The sequence below is a fragment of the Xenopus tropicalis genome, chromosome 8 (assembly GCF_000004195.4).
Source record: "Xenopus tropicalis strain Nigerian chromosome 8, UCB_Xtro_10.0, whole genome shotgun sequence".
Lineage (NCBI taxonomy): Eukaryota > Metazoa > Chordata > Amphibia > Anura > Pipidae > Xenopus > Xenopus tropicalis.
Genome location: NC_030684.2, coordinates 16,900,682 through 16,916,403, shown reverse-complemented (window position 1 = coordinate 16,916,403; position 15,722 = coordinate 16,900,682).

Below are 15,722 nucleotides of genomic sequence, written 5' to 3'. Positions count from 1 at the left end.
AGCAGTAACTGGCAATACTGTGTGTAGTAAGGCAATGGTATGAGGGGTATGAGCAGTAACTGGCAATACTGTGTGTAGTAAGGCAATGGTATGAGGGGTAGGAGCAGTAACTGGCAATACTGTGTGTAGTAAGGCACGATGGTATGAGGGGTAGGAGCAGTAACTGGCAATACTGTGTGTAGTAAGGCAAGATGGTATGAGGGGTAGGAGCAGTAACTGGCAATACTGTGTGTAGTAAGGCAAGATGGTATGAGGGGTAGGAGCAGTAACTGGCAATACTGTGTGTATAAGGCACAATGGTATGAGGGGTAGGAGCAGTAACTGGCAATACTGTGTGTAGTAAGGCAGATGGTATGAGGGGTAGGAGCAATAACTGGCAATACTGTGTGTAGTAAGGCACAGATGGTATGAGGGGTAGAGCAGTAACTGGCAATACTGTGTGTAGTAAGGCAAGATGGTATGAGGGGTAGGCAATAACTGGCAATACTGTGGTTAGTAAGGCAAGATGGTATGAGGGGTAAGAGCAGTAACTGGCAATACTGTGTGTAGTAAGGCAAGATGGTATGAGGGGTAGGAGCATTACTGGCTGGTGTGTAGTAAGGCCATTATTTCTGGCAGTAGAAGGGTTAACTACCAACATGGGGATGAGAAAGGGATTTAGTGCAAGCTCTGTGGCCCTGGGGTGAGAGTGTTGATGGGCAGAGGGCTGGTTACAGTGAGGCTATAATAAGCCCACCCTTGGCCGCCGCAGAAATATTTGGCTGGAGGGACAGACAGGTTCCCACGCTTCCCACGTTCTTAGAATAACCTCTGACTAATAAACAGCCACTGCATCTGTGTGTCTGCCTGCTGGCTGGGGGCCCCGGCAACCATGTGCCCCCTGGGAACAAACTGCCCCAAACCAGGCAAGCACCACTCCCAGCACCCTCATGGGAACCAGGGAGTTATTTTTCTTTAGCGCATCACATGACCTGGGTGGGGGGTGGAATCTGGTCACCACTTGAGCACTTATGGCCCGCCTCAGATCTGAGCCTGGATTTTCTAAGAACAAAATTAACATTATATAATTGACACAACCAATGACATCGCATAAAATCTATGACATCACCGACATTGTAAGACGCCGATACAATGGACCAATAGGCTATTTTACAGCTTTTACCCCAATATGCCCTCCCTTTATAAAATACACAAATCCAGGGTCCTTTCTTTTCAGAGAGACATAGTAACATAGTAAGTTAGGTTGAAAAAGGCATAAGTCCATCAAGTTCATCAAGGCGCCCCCCCATTCCCTGGCACCATTGTCCTTATTCAATGCCCGGTGCAGTCTATGTAGTTTACCACCCATGTACCTGCTCAGGTTGGCATAAGTGTTACCCGGGGTGTCTAGGCGAAGTGGCGCCCCTATTGGTTAGGCCTTCCTAGTGTAGCATAGGCCCTCGCACTGTGCAGTCTTTGGAGCTCTTGAGAAGCTTGAGGGCCACAAGAAGTCCTCCCTTTGGCCCGTGCTCCTCAGTTGATCATCCCAAACCCGATTGTAACATATTTGATGTTCTTCTAGACCCCCTTTTGGTTACAAATGTTTACAAACCTTTCCGCTCATGGGAAAATTGAATGCTGCTATGCAATTGGTCTGCTTTGGAAGCCCAACACCTTTTTAGTGGCACAAATGATGGACAGTAAGGGACAGAGATACTTCTGAAGTCCATTAGGCTTCCGTTGGGCTGGAGACTGATTTCCTGCCCTAGAATGATTGGAACTGAGGAAAAGGGGGGGCCCTTACCACAATACTGAATATCAATGGGCCTCAAACCACTACCGTACCTCAAGTCTGCTTCAGCTTAACTGTGGGTTCTAGACCAGTGGTTCTCAACCTCCCTAATGCCGGACCCTTTAATACAGTTCCTCATGTTGTGGTGACCCCCAACCATAAAATTATTCCTAAGACCATCGGGAATATGTGTTTTATGGTATTAGGCCACCCCTGTGAAAGTGTAATTCCACCCCCAAGGGGCTCCCGACCCACAGGTTGTGACCCGCTGCTGTAGACGGTGATCAGTAGAAAGCTCCCTGGGCTTCACATAGTAGTTGTCATGGAGTTGGGATCAAAGGTAATTGGTACCAGAGGTGGCCGGTTCAGCACTGTCCTCGCCCGGTGGTTGTGGACCTCTGTTCTAATGTCACAGCTTGTCACCTTACGATGCCCTGGGGCAACTCTCCAGGGGTTGGCATCCTGCTGTTGTTGGGCACCACACTCCTCACTGAGCCCTGCAGCTCCTTGTACCTCTGCAGGATATCATTGTCCTATTAGGAGAGTTTCCCAGAAGGAGATATTGTGGGGTTTATTCGGTTGGTGCAGGTTGCTGGGTAGATCTGGTGCCTCTGGGATGGAATCAAGCGTTGAAGGACCAAATCCATCTATGGACCTCTGTTTAGCGTTCCTGCCCAGAGCAAAGCAGAAGTTAATATATACCTGTATTAAACGCTACCAATGGGCAACTGGGTAAACAATGGGCAATTCGAGTATAATAAAGTCACCGGTGGTTAATCCCACACCGGTGTTATACCAGAAGGTGTAATGGCTTGAAGGCCTCTGCTAGCAGCAGAATAGTCAGTCACCCATGTGATATTTAAGGGGAAATGAACCTCCATGACGTGCTTCACAATACTCATTGTCTAAAGCAGTGATCCCCAACCAGTGGCTCCGGCACATGTTGCTTCCCCAACCCCTTGGTGTTGCTCTCATGTGCCCCCAAACCAGCGAGTTATTTTTGAATTCCTGACTTGGGGGCAAAGTTTTGGTTGAATAAAACAAATTTCCTACCAATAAAGCCCGCCTGAAGCTGATAGAGTGCATAGAGCTGCCTAATAGCCAATCCACAGCCCTTATTTGGCTCCTCCATGAACTTTTATGGTGCTTGTGTTGCTCCCAAGTCTTTTTACATTTGACTGTGGCTCACGAGTAAGAAAGGTGGGGGTCCTTGACTAAAAGTTGATGGGAGATATCTCCTATGTTAAATAAAGATGTAGCAATGGTAGGGAGTATCTTAATTGGATGATTATCTTTATATGTAATTTGTTTTGCAATACCTATGTGGCAGAGCTAGGGGGCATAAAGAGTCCAATGTAGGTATGCTGTTATGCGTATATAAAGGGTGAGTGCTGGTCATATCTTCCCTATAAAGGTGCCCTATACACGGGCCGATTGTAGCTGCCAATATGGTCCCTTTAAAACCGACTCGCAGCTAATCAGGCCGTAGTATGGGCACTAACGACGGGTAGGGTTAGAAAATCTAGTTGGATCGGGACCGCATTGGCTGGTCCCCCGGACGACATTCCTATACCCGTCGTTATAATTGGATCTTTGGCCCAGGGCCAAATGACCAAATTAGCCTGATTCTCCCGATAGGTGGGTATATCGGGATGAAGTCCGCTCACTTGGTGACATTGCCATTGCGAGCGATCCTGAAAGGTGTATGGGACCTTAAGTAGGATCAGAGACAGCTCAAGATTGGGGACAGTTGTAAGCTCTTTAGTACTCTACCATCTCTTCCCAAAGACAGTGCATAGTGCTTTAACCCTCACCTTTACTAGGTGAATGATGTTTCCTTTGAGTAACCATAGGGGCACTCTAGACTGGGTGAGCAAGTCCTCAGCCTGGGAGATCCCCTCTCTTGTTTCCAGGAGCTGCGGCACAGTACAAACTTCTGCCATGTGTTGTCCTCCATTCGCGGAGGGAGATCGGCATTGGACCTGTGGGCGAGAGCACCCTGGGGGTGTTGTTAGCTGCCTCCACACACACACTGTCGTAGGGTTTTGTCGGGCGCCGCTAGTGGCAAGAGCGGGGGCAGTCGACTGATTTCCAGCCACAGTAGGTACCCGGCGGGGTGGGCAGATAAGACTACGTTGTCTTTTGAGGGGGCTGCACTTTTCTCAGCATGTCCATCTTGCCTCTGTGATGGAAGGACTTTGTTGAAGAATCCTGTGTTGGCCACGAGGGGTGAAACCAGTATAAATGGACAGTAGGGTCCCGGCAGCGAGGCTCCGGAGATGAAGGACGTGCCAATGACAAGGGTACGAGGGTCCAATGTGAGCCTGGCAAGAGAAAACTAAGCTTATGTAACATTTCCTTAGGTAATATGGGGAATCATGATGGTCCTTAGAGCGATGGGTAGCTAAGAGGATTGCACTGTGTTTCTCCCATTATATCCCCTGCCTCTCCAATGTAGGCGGCCCATCATAATTACACATGCAGGGAATTCTCCAATAGATTAGCTCTACTTCAGCCATCTTGCTCTATCTAACCTAGGAGATCAGTGATTTGAATATTGGCTTGCTCTGAATTTACCTTGGAAAGTCAGAGGGGCAGATATTGTGCTTTTTGGTGCCCAGATGATAGAAAATATGTATTTAATGCCTCCAGACACTGATCCCTTGAACAAAGACCAAGGAGCACACAAAGCAAAGCAGAATTTTATTGGATTCCTTCTGCTGTGAGAGTTTAAAAAATATGTTTTCTTGAGATGGGCTTGCCAGTGTTACGTGACTATCTATTATAGGCTGGAATGCTGTCTTACTGGGACTTATGCCAGGCGGGGGCTGAAAGGTGCACAGACAGTCACTATTTATTGGGCTGGGGAGCGGGCTGTTTGATGCCTTGCCTGGGTACTGGGAATTGCCAAGGGAGCTGTAAGTGCCACAGAATGTCACTATTATTGGGCTGGGGGGGCTGTTCGTGCTCTGGGTACTGGCATAGCCAGGGGGCTGTTAAGGTGGCACAGGACAGTCACTAATTCATTGGGCTGGGGGGGCTGTTGTGGCCTCTGGGTTGGGAATGCCTAGCGGGGCTGAAGGGTTCGCACAGACAGTCTCTATTTATTTGGCTGGGGGGGCTGAATTATTGCCTCTGGTTACTGGGAAATGCCGAGCTGGGGCTGTAATAGGTGCCCACAGACCCAGTCACTTTTATTGGGGCTGGGGGGTGGGTTTTTGTCCTTCTGGGTACTGGAATGGCAGGGGGCTGTAAGGTGCCACAGAAGTTCATATTTTATTGGCTGGGGGGCTGTTTAGTGCTTCTTGGTACTGGGATGCGCTAGGGGCCTGTTTAACGGTGCCACAGACAGTCACTTATTTATGGGCTGGTGGGCTGTTGTGCCTCGGTACTGGGACTGACCAGGGGGGCGTTAAAGTGCACCAAGACAGTCACTATTTACGTGTTTTTCCTACTGGGAACCTGGGGCGGTAGTCAGAGCTCGTTTTGGTGGCGCGTTCTTCTCCGGGTACTGTGGAATCCCAGGGCGGCTGTAATGGGTCCACACAGTCCTATTTATTTTCGGGCTGGCCGGGGGCTGTTTTCCTCCTGCGGTACGGGAATGCCAGGGGACTGTAAGGGCCACAGACAGTCACTATATTATTGGCGCTGGGGGGGGCGCGAGCTGTCTTACTCTTGTCCTCTCGTCAGGTACTCCGGAATGCCAGGGGGCGTAAGGTTCCCACAGACAGTCTCTATTTATTGCCTTCTGGGGGGCGTGTTATGCTCTGGGTACTGGGATGCAGGGGGGGGGGGGGGCTAGTAAGGTGCCACAGACCAGTCACTATTTATTGGGCTGGGGGGTGGCGTTTGTGCTCTGGGATAGCTGGGAATGGCCAGGGGGCTTTGTAAGCTCTCACACAGAGCAGTTCCATATTTATTGGCTTGGGGGGGGGCTGTTTGTGCCTCTGGGGCTACAATGGGAATGCCAGGGGGACTGTAAGGTCTCCACCAGAAGTCACTATTTTGGGCTGGGGGGGGAGGGCATGTATGTGCCTTCTGCGTACTGGGAATCTAGGGGGTCTGTAAGGTGCCACAGAGCCAGTCACTATTTATTGGGCTTGGGGGGGGCTGTTTGTGCTTCTGAGTACGGAAAATGCCAGGGGGGCTTAAGGTGGCCACAGACCATCCACCTATTTAATTGGGCTGGAAGGGGGGGCTGTTTGTTGCGCTCTGGGCTCGTCCACTGGGATGCCAGGGGGCTGTTAAGGTGCCACAGACCGTCACTATTTATTCTGCGGCTGCGGGCGGGGCTGTTGGTTCCTCTGGGTACTGGGAATGCCATGGGGGGAGGGCTGTAAGTGCCACAGACAGTCACTAATTATTGGGCGAGGGAGGGGAGCGTTTGTGCCTGCTAGGGGTACGGGAATGCCAGGGGTCTGTAAGGATGTGTCACAGAACAGTCCTTTATTGGGCTGGAGGGGCTGTGTTTGTGCCTCGTGGTACAAATGTGATGCCAGGGGCTGTAAGTGTCCAACAGAGAGCTCAACTATTTATTGGGCCTGGGGGGGCTGTTTGTGCCTCTATGTTACTGGGAAGCCCAGGGCGGCGTGTAAGGTTCCACAAGACAGTCTCTTATATTTGCTGGGGGGGCTATGTTTGTCCTCTGGGTACTGGAATGCACAGGGGCTGTAAGGTGCCACAGAACAGTCACTATTTATTGGCTGGGGGGCTTTATTGTGCCTCTGGTACTGGGAATCCAGGGGTGCTGTCTAAGGTGCACAGACAGTCACTATTTATTGGGCTGGGGGATGCTGTTTGTGCCTCGGTGGTACTGGGAATGCAGGGGGCTGTAATGTCCACAGACAGTCTATTTATTGGGCTGGGGGGGGGGCTGTTTTGCCCTGGGTATGGGTATGCCAGGCGGCGTAGTGCCACAGACCAGTCACTATTTATTGGGCTGGGGGGGGCTGTTTGTGCCTCTGGGTTACTGGGGAATGCCAGAGGGGAGCTGATGCAAGGCCAGACAGTCACTATTTATTGGGCTGGGGGGGCTGTTTGTTGCCTCTGGGCTACTGCTGGTGAAAGCCAGGGGGCTGTAAGTGTCCACAGACAGTCTCTATCTATTTTTATGAGTGGGGGGGCTGATTGTCGCTCTGCGGTGACTGGGAATGCCAGGGGGGCCTGTAAGGTGCACTAGACAGCACTATATTATTGGGCTGGGGGGGCTGTTTGTGGCCTCTGGGTACTGGGAATGCCAGGGGGCTGTAAGTGTGCCAACGAACAGTCTCTATTTATTTTACATGTGGGGGGCGCTGTATGTTCTCGGGTACTGGGGATGCCAGGGGGCCTTGAAGGTAGCACACAACAAGTCACTATTTACGGGCTGGGGGAGGCTTGTTTGTTCTGGGTACTGGGAACTGCCAGAGGGGTCTGTAAAGGTGCCACAGACAGTCACTATATTATTGAGGCTGGGAGGGCCTGTTATGAGTGCCTCTGCGTTGGAATGCCAGGGGCGCTGCTAAAGTGCCTCACAGACAGTCTAATATTTATGCTGGGGGGGCTGGATTGTTGCCTCTGTGGTACTGGGATCCCCAGGGGGGCTTAAAGGTGCCACAGATCAGTTTCACTATTTATTGGCTGGGGGGGGGCCCTGTTGTGCCTCTGAGGTAACTTGGAATGCCAGGGGGGCTAGTAAGGTGCCACAGACAGTCCAACTATTTATTGGCATGGGGGGCTGTTTGTTGCCTCGGCCTGCGAGCAGATGCCAAGGGGGCTGTAAGGTGCACCAGTACAGTCACTATTTATCTGGGCTGGGTGGGCTTTTGTGCTCTGGTATGGGGATGCAGGGGGGCTTAACGGTCCACAGACAAGTCACATATTTTTTTGGGCTGGGGGGGCTGTTCTGTTGCCTCTGAGGTACTGGGAATGCCAGGGGGGCTTTAAGGTGCCACAGGACAGTTACTATTATTATTGGCGCTGGGGGGAGCTGTTTGTAGGCCTCTGGTGTACTCGGAATGGCCAAGGGGGCTGTAGTGCCACAGACAGTCACTATTATTCGTGGCGGGGGCTTTTTGTCTCTGGTACTGGGAATGCCAGGAGGGCTTGTAAGAGTGCCCACAGACAGTCATTCTTAATTGTATGTTGCGGATGGGTGGGCTGTTCTGTCCTCTGATCGTCAGATACTGGCGACATGCCAGGGGGGCTGTAAGGTGCCACAGAAGTCATCTATTTATGGGGGGGGGGGGCTGTTTTGCTGCCTTCTGGGTACTGGGATGCCAGGGGGGCTTAACGGTGCCCAAGACGTCACTATATGGGTGGGGGGCTTTGTTTCCTCTGGGTGGTATGGGATGCCAGTGGCTGTAAGGTGCCATAGACAGTCACTATTTATTAGGCTTGGGGGCCTGTTTGTGCTCGGGCTACGGTTGGAATGCCAGGGGGTCCTTAAGTGTGCCACAGACAGTCACTACTTATTTGGCTGAGGGGGCTTTTGTTCTCCGTGGGACTTGGAATTGCCAGGGGGCTGTAAGGTGCCCACAGACCAGTCACCTATTTATGGCTGAGGGGTGGGGCGTTTGTTTCTTCTGCGTAATGGTAATGCCAGGGGGAGTTAAGACTGCCACAGAATGGCAGTGCACTTGAGTTGTGTGTGGGCTGGGGGGGAGCTGATTTGTGCCTCTGGTACTGTGGATGCCGGGGGGCTGTAGGTTCCACAGACCAGTCACTATTTTATTGGGTGGGGGCTAGTTTTTTTGGTACTGGAATGCCAGGGGGGCTGTATGTTATGGTGACAGACTAGTCACTATTTTTGGGCTGGGTGGTGCGGCGGTGTTTGTTGCCTTCTGGGTACTGTTGATGCCAGGGGGTCTGTCAGGTCCTACAATCATCTCTACTTTATTTTTGCTGGGGGGGGGCTGTGTTTGTTCTCTGGGTACTGGGGAATGCCAGGGGGGCTGTAAGTGCCACAGACAGTCTACAATATTTACTTTTGACTGGGAGGGGGGCTTTTTGTGCCTCTGGTACTGGGAATTATGGCTGTAATGGTGCCACATGACAGTTCACGTATTTAATTGGGCTGGGGGGGCTGTTTTGTGCCTCTGGGTACTGGGAAATGCCAGGGGGCTGTAAGGTGCCACAGACAGTCCACTATTTATTGGGCTGGGGGGGGCTGTATTAAGGTGCCTCTGGGTATTTGGAATGCCAGGGGGCTGTAAGGTGCCAAACAGACACGTCCACTATTTATTGGGCTGCAGGGGCTGTTTGTGCCTCTGGATAACTGGGAATGCCAGGGGGCTGTAAGGTGCCCAATACGTCACTATTTATTGGCTGGGGGGTGCTGTTTGTGCCTCTGGGTACTGGGATGCAGAGGGGCTGTAAGGTGCACAGACAGTCACTATTTATTGGGCTGGGGGGGGTGGCTGTTTTTCCTCTGATGGTACTGGGAATGCGCAGGGGGGTGTAAGGTGCCACAGACAGTCACTATTATTTTTGGGCTGGGGGGTGGCTGTTTGTCCTCTGGGTACTGGGAATGCCAGGGGGCTGTAAGGTGCCATAGACAGTCTACTATTTTTGGGCTGGGGGGCTGTTTGTGCCTCTGGTACTGGGAATGCCAGGGGGGCTGTAAGGTGCCACAGACAGTCATATTTATTGGCTGGGGGGGCTGTTCTGTTCCTGCTGGGTACTGGGAATGCCAGGGGGCTGTAAGGTGCCGTAGACAGTCACTATTTATTGGGCTGGGGGGGCTGTTTGGCTCTGGGTCTGGAATGCAGGGGGCTATAAGGTGCCACAGACAGTCACTATTTATTGGGCTGTGGGGGGCTGTTTGTGCCTCTGGTTACTGGAATGCCAGGGGGGCTGTAAGGTGCCACAGACAGTCACTATTTATTGGGCTGGGGGGCTGTTGTTGGCCTCTGGGTACTGGAATGCCAGGGGGCTGTAACGGTGCCACAGACATCATATTTATTGGGCTGGGGGGGCTGTTTGTGCCTCTGGTACTGGGGAATGCCAGGGGGGCTGCTAAGGTGGCCACAGACACGTCACTATTTATGTGGGCTGGGGGCTGTTTGTGCTTCTGTACTTGAATGCCAAGGGGGGCTGTAGGTGCCACAGAGAGCACTATTTGATTGGCTGGGAGCGCTGTTTTGTGCTCTCTGGGTACTGGGAAATGCCAGAGGGGCTGTAAGGTGCCAACAGAAGTCAGCTATTTGTATTGGGCTGGGGGGGGCTTGTTTGTCTCTGGGTTACTGGGAGATGCCAGGGGTCTGTAAGGTGCCAACAGACAGTCACTATTTTTTGGGCTGGGGGGGCTGTTTGTGGTCCTTCTGGTAACTTGGAATGCCAGGGGGCTTGTAATGGTGCCATCTAGACAGTCACTTATTTTTTGGGCTGGGGGGGGTTTTTGTCCTCGTAGAGTACTGGGATATGCCAGGGGGGCATGTCAAGGTCGCCACAGACAGTCACTAATTATTGGGCTGGGGGGGCTTGTTTGTGCCTCTGGGTCCTGGAATGCAGGGGGTGTAAGGTGCCACAGACAGTCCTATTTATTGGGCTGGGGGGCTGTTTTGTTCCTCGGGTACTGGGGAATGCCAGGGGTGGCTGTAAGGTCCACATACAGTCCACTATTTATTGGGGCTGGGGGGGCTGTGTTGTGGCCTCTTGGGTACTGGGATGCCAGGGGGGCTGTAAGGTGCCACAGACAGTCACTATTTTATTGGCCTTGGGGGGGTGGCTGCTTTTGCTGCCTCTGGGTACTGGAATGCCAGGGGGGCTGTAAAGGTGCCACAGACAGTCATCATTTTTTTTTGGGCTGGGGGTGTCGTGGAGCGTGTTGTGTGCATACTGGGGTACTGGGAATGCCAGGGGGGCTGTATAGGTGCCTATAGACAGTCACTAATTTTGGGCTGGGGGGGGGCTGATTTTGTCCTCTGGTACTGGGAATGCCAGGGGGCTGTAAAGGTGCCACAGACAGTCTCTATTTATTTTTTCGGCTGGGGGCTGTTTTTTTTTCCTCTGGGTACTTGGGAATGCCAGGGGGGCTGTAAGGTCTCAGCAGTCTCTATATTTATTGGGCTGGGGGGGCTGTTTGTCCTGTGGGTACTGAATGCCAGGGGGCTGTAAGGTGCCACAGACAGTCACTATTTTTTTTGGGCTGCGGGGGGGCTGTTGTGCCTCTGGGTACTGGGAATGCCACGGGGGGCTGTAAAGGTGCCACAGACAGTCACTATTTATTGGGCTGGGGGGGGGCTGTTTGTGCCTCTGGGTACTGGAATGCCAGGGGAGCTGTAAGGTAGCCACAAGACAGTCACTATTTATTGGGCTGGGGGGGGCTGTTTGTGCCTCTGTGTGTGATTTGGAATGCCAGGGGCTGTAAGGTGCCACAGACAGTCACTATTTATTGGGCTGGGGGGCTGTTTGTTGCCTCTGGGTACTTGGGAATTGCAGGGGGGCTGTAAGGTGCCACAGACAGTCACTATTTGTTTGGCTGGGGGGGGGCTGTTTTTGTGCCTCTGGTACTGGGATTGCCAGGGGGCTGTAAGGTGCCACAGACACTCACATTTATTTTTTGGGCTGGGGGGGGCTGTTGGTCTCTGATGGTACTGGGAATGCCAGGGGACGGTGTAAGGTGCCACAGACATCCACTATTTTTGGGCTGGGGGGCTTTTTTGCTTGGGTACTGGGAATGCGCAGGGGCAGTAAGGTGCCACAGACAGTCACTATTTATTGGGCTGGGGGGGCTGTTTGTGCCTCTGGGTACTGGGAATGCCAGGGGGGCTGTAAGGTGCCACAGACAGTCACTATTATTGGGCTGGGGGGGCTGTTTGTGCCTCTGGGTACTGGATGCCAGGGGGGTGTAAGGTGCCACAGACAGTCACTATTTATTGGGGCTGGGGGGCTGTTTGTGCCTCTGGGTACTGGGAATGCCAGGGGGGCTGTAAGGTGCCACATACAGTCACTATTTATTGGGCTGGGGGGGGCTGTTTGTGCCTCTGGGTACTGGAATGCCAGGGGGGCTGTAAGTGCCACAGACGAGTCACTATTTATTGGGCTGGGGGCTGTTTGTGCCTCTGGGTACTGGGAATGCCAGGGGGGGCTGTAAGGTGCCACAGACAGTCACTATTTATTGGGCTGGGGGGGGCTGTATTGTGCCTCTGGTACTGGGATGCCAGGGGGCTGTAAGGTGCCACAGACAGTCACTATTCTTTGTGGGCTAGGGGGGGGGCTGTCTTGTGCCTGCTGGTACTGGAATGCCAGGGGGCTGTAAGAGTGCCAGCAGACAGTCCACTATTTATTGGGCTGGGGGGCTGTTTTCCTCTGGGTACTGGGATGCCAGGGGGCTGTAAGGTGCCACGAGACAGTCTCTATTTATTGGCTGGGGGGGCTGTTTGTGCCTCTGGGTACTGGGAAGCCACGGGGCTGTAAGGTGCACAGACCAGTCACTATTTATTGGGCTGGGGGGCTGTTTGTCCTCTGTCTGGGTAACTGGAATGCCAGGGGGCTGTAAGGTGCCACAGACAGTCACTATTTATTGGGCTGGGGGCTGTTTGTGCCTCTGGGTACTGGGAATGCCAGGGGCTGTAGTGCCACAGACAGTCACTATTTATTGGGCTGAGGGGCGCTGTTTGTGGTCCTCTGGTACTGGGAATGCAGGGGGCTTGTAAGGTGCCACAACAGTCACTAATTTATTGGGCTGGGGGGCTGTTTGTGCCTCGGGTACTTGGAATGCCCGGGGGGCTGTAAGCGTGCCACAGTACAGTCACCATTTATTTGGTGGGGTGGCTGTTCTGTGGCCTCTCGCTGGTAACTGGGAATGCCAGGGGGGCTGGTAATCGGTGGCCACATGGACAGTCACTATTATTATTGGGGCTGGGGAGGGGGGGCTGTTTGTGCCTCTGGGTACTGGCGAATATCCTAGGTGGGTCTGTAAGGTGCCACAGCAACATCAACTATTTTTTCCTTATGGGGGGGGAAGTGGTGTTTGTGCTGGCTGGTACGGGAATGCCAGGTGGGCATAGTAAGGGGATGCCACAGACAGCTCACTATTTTGTGGTCTGGGGGGGCTTTATTGTGCCTCTGTGGTACTGGGGAATCCAGGGGGGCTGTAAGGTGACCACAGACAAGTCACTATTTATTGGGGCTGGGGGCGGCTGTTTGTGCCTCTGGGTTACTGTGGAATGCCAGGGGGCGGTAATACGTGCCACAGACAGAATCAGCTATTTATTGGGTTGCTGGGAGGCTGTGTTTGTCCTCTGGGTACTGGATGCTCAGGGGGGGCTGTAACGGGCTGCACACAGTACAGTCACATAGGTTTATTGGGAACTGCGGAGGGCGGTTGTGCTTCTGGCGTACTGGGAAATTGCCAGGGGGGTTAGGGGCGGTGTAAAGGTGCCCCAGACAGTCACTATTTATTTTGGGCTGGGGGGGGGCCCTGTTTTGTGCCTCTGGGGTACTGGGGATGCCAGGGGGGCTAGTAAGGTTCCACAGACAGTCTAATTTATTTTGGGCTGAGGGTGGGGGGCTGATGTCCTCTGGTATGGGAATGCCACGGGGGGCTGCTAAAGGTGCCATCATGACAGTCATCCTCTATTTTTCTTGGGCTGGGGTGGGCTGTTTGTGGCTCGGGTACTGGGATGCCAGGGGGGCTGTAACTGGTTCCACCAAGACAGTCACTATTTATTGGGCTGGGGGGGCTGTTTTTTTCCTCCTGGGTACTGGGATGCAAGGGGGCTGTAAGGTGCGTATGACGTCACTATTTATTGGGCTGGGGGGGGATGTTTTTGCTGCCTCTGGGTACTGGGAATGCCAGGGGGGCTGTAAGGTGCCACAGACAGTCAATATTTTTTTGGGCTGGGGGGGGGGCCTGTTTGGTGCCTCTGGGTAACTTGCCTTACTATACACATTATGACACAGTTACAGTCCAATGGTTCAGGTATATATTTTTTAAAGTTTTGGAAGCCCAGAGACACAGTTTTACCCCAAAGCCTCCTGCAGGCCAGCAGTCCCAATGGGGTTACTAATTAGCCAATCACAACCCTTATAATTAGCCAATCACAACCCTTATAATTAGCCAATCACAACCCTTATAATTAGCCAATCACAGCCCTTATTTGGCATCCGCCAGCACTTTTTATACCTGCATTTGGCTCACAAGTACAAAAGGTTGGGGATCCCTGCTATATACATTATCCAGCCATTATAATACACCTACTTGCCTTTTTATACACAATATCCTACTGTTAAAGCTTCTTCACTTGATGCATCTTGCCTGACTACACACAATGCCCCGCGGCTTCTCTCCTTCCCCAGAAAAGAGACAAATCTGCATTTGCCATAAACCTAATTCCTATTTACTGTAATAGCACCCGAGTGGGTTGCCATTGTATGAGCAGAGCTTTATATGGGGGGGGGGGGGCTAGATTTTAGGCTCGGTGGCTGCCAGACACAGGGGGTCCGGGGGAATGAAAGAAGCAGCTACTGGGGAGAGGGGAGATTTGGGGGGACTGAGAGGGAGGAATGGGGATGTAGAAGGAGCGTAGCGGGGAGATGACAGCAGGAGAGAATGAGGGAGGTACACGGGGGGGGGGGGTATTACTGCAGAGCAGGAGGAGGGAACGGAGCGAGAGAGGAATCCCCTGAATACAGAGAGAGGGAAGGGAATGAGGCAGAGAGCTAAGGAGTGAGAAGTACCAGGCAGAGTGTATGGGGGCGAGTACAGCAAGAAGAGGAGAATCTGCAGGGAAAATCCATTCATTCCGAGATCTGCTTCTTATCCGGAACCTCATATAGGGATCTGCTTCTTACCCTGAACCTCATATAGGGATCTGCTTCCTACCCTGAACCTCATATAGGGATCTGCTTCTTACCCTGAACCTCATATAGAGATCTGCTTCTTACCCTGAACCTCATATAGGGATCTGCTTCCTACCCTGAACCTCATTATAGGGATCTGCTTCCTACCCTGAACCTCATATAGGGATCTGCTTCCTACCCTGAACCTCATTTAGGGATCTGCTTCCTACCCTGAACCTCATATAGAGATCTGCTTCTTACTCTGAACCTCATATAGAGATCTGCTTCTTACCCTGAACCTCATATAGAGATCTGCTTCTTACTCTGACCTCATATAGGGATCTGCTTCTTACCCTGAACCTCATATAGAGATCTGCTTCCTACCCTGAACCTCATATAGAGATAGCTTCTTACTCTGAACCTCATATAGAGATCTGCTTCTTACCTGGAACCTCATATAGAGATCTGCTTCTTACCCGGAACCTCATATAGGGATCTGCTTATTACCCTGAACCTCATATAGGGATCTGCTTATTGCCCTGAACCTCATATAGAGATCTGCTTCCTACCCTGAACCTCATATAGAGATCTGCTTCTTACTCTGAACCTCATATAGAGATCTGCTTCTTACCTGAACCTCATATAGAGATCTGCTTCTTACCCGGAACCTCATATAGGGATCTGCTTATTGCCCTGAACCTCATATAGAGATCTGCTTCTTACCCGGAACCTCATATAGGGATCTGCTTATTGCCCTGAACCTCATATAGAGATCTGCTTCTTACCCTGAACCTCATATAAAGATCTGCTTATTGCCCTGAACCTCATATAGAGATCTGCTTCTTACCCTGAACCTCATATAGAGATCTGCTTCCTACCCGGAACCTCATATAGAGATCTGCTTCTTACCCTGAACCTCATATAGGGATCTGCTTCCTACCCGGAACCTCATATAGGGATCTGCTTCCTACCCGGAACCTCATATAGGGATCTGCTTATTACCCTGAACCTGCACTATGCAGGGACTTGGGAGAGACACACAGAACAGGGACTCCCCAAAGAGGGAGAAGGATCTGAGGGGCTCAGCAATACTGCACCAGCAGAGACGCCTCAAACAAGCCACGCAGTTTGTGCACAAAGACTCTGCGGATCTTCTGCCACTGGACCAGCTGCGGAGACTGGGGAC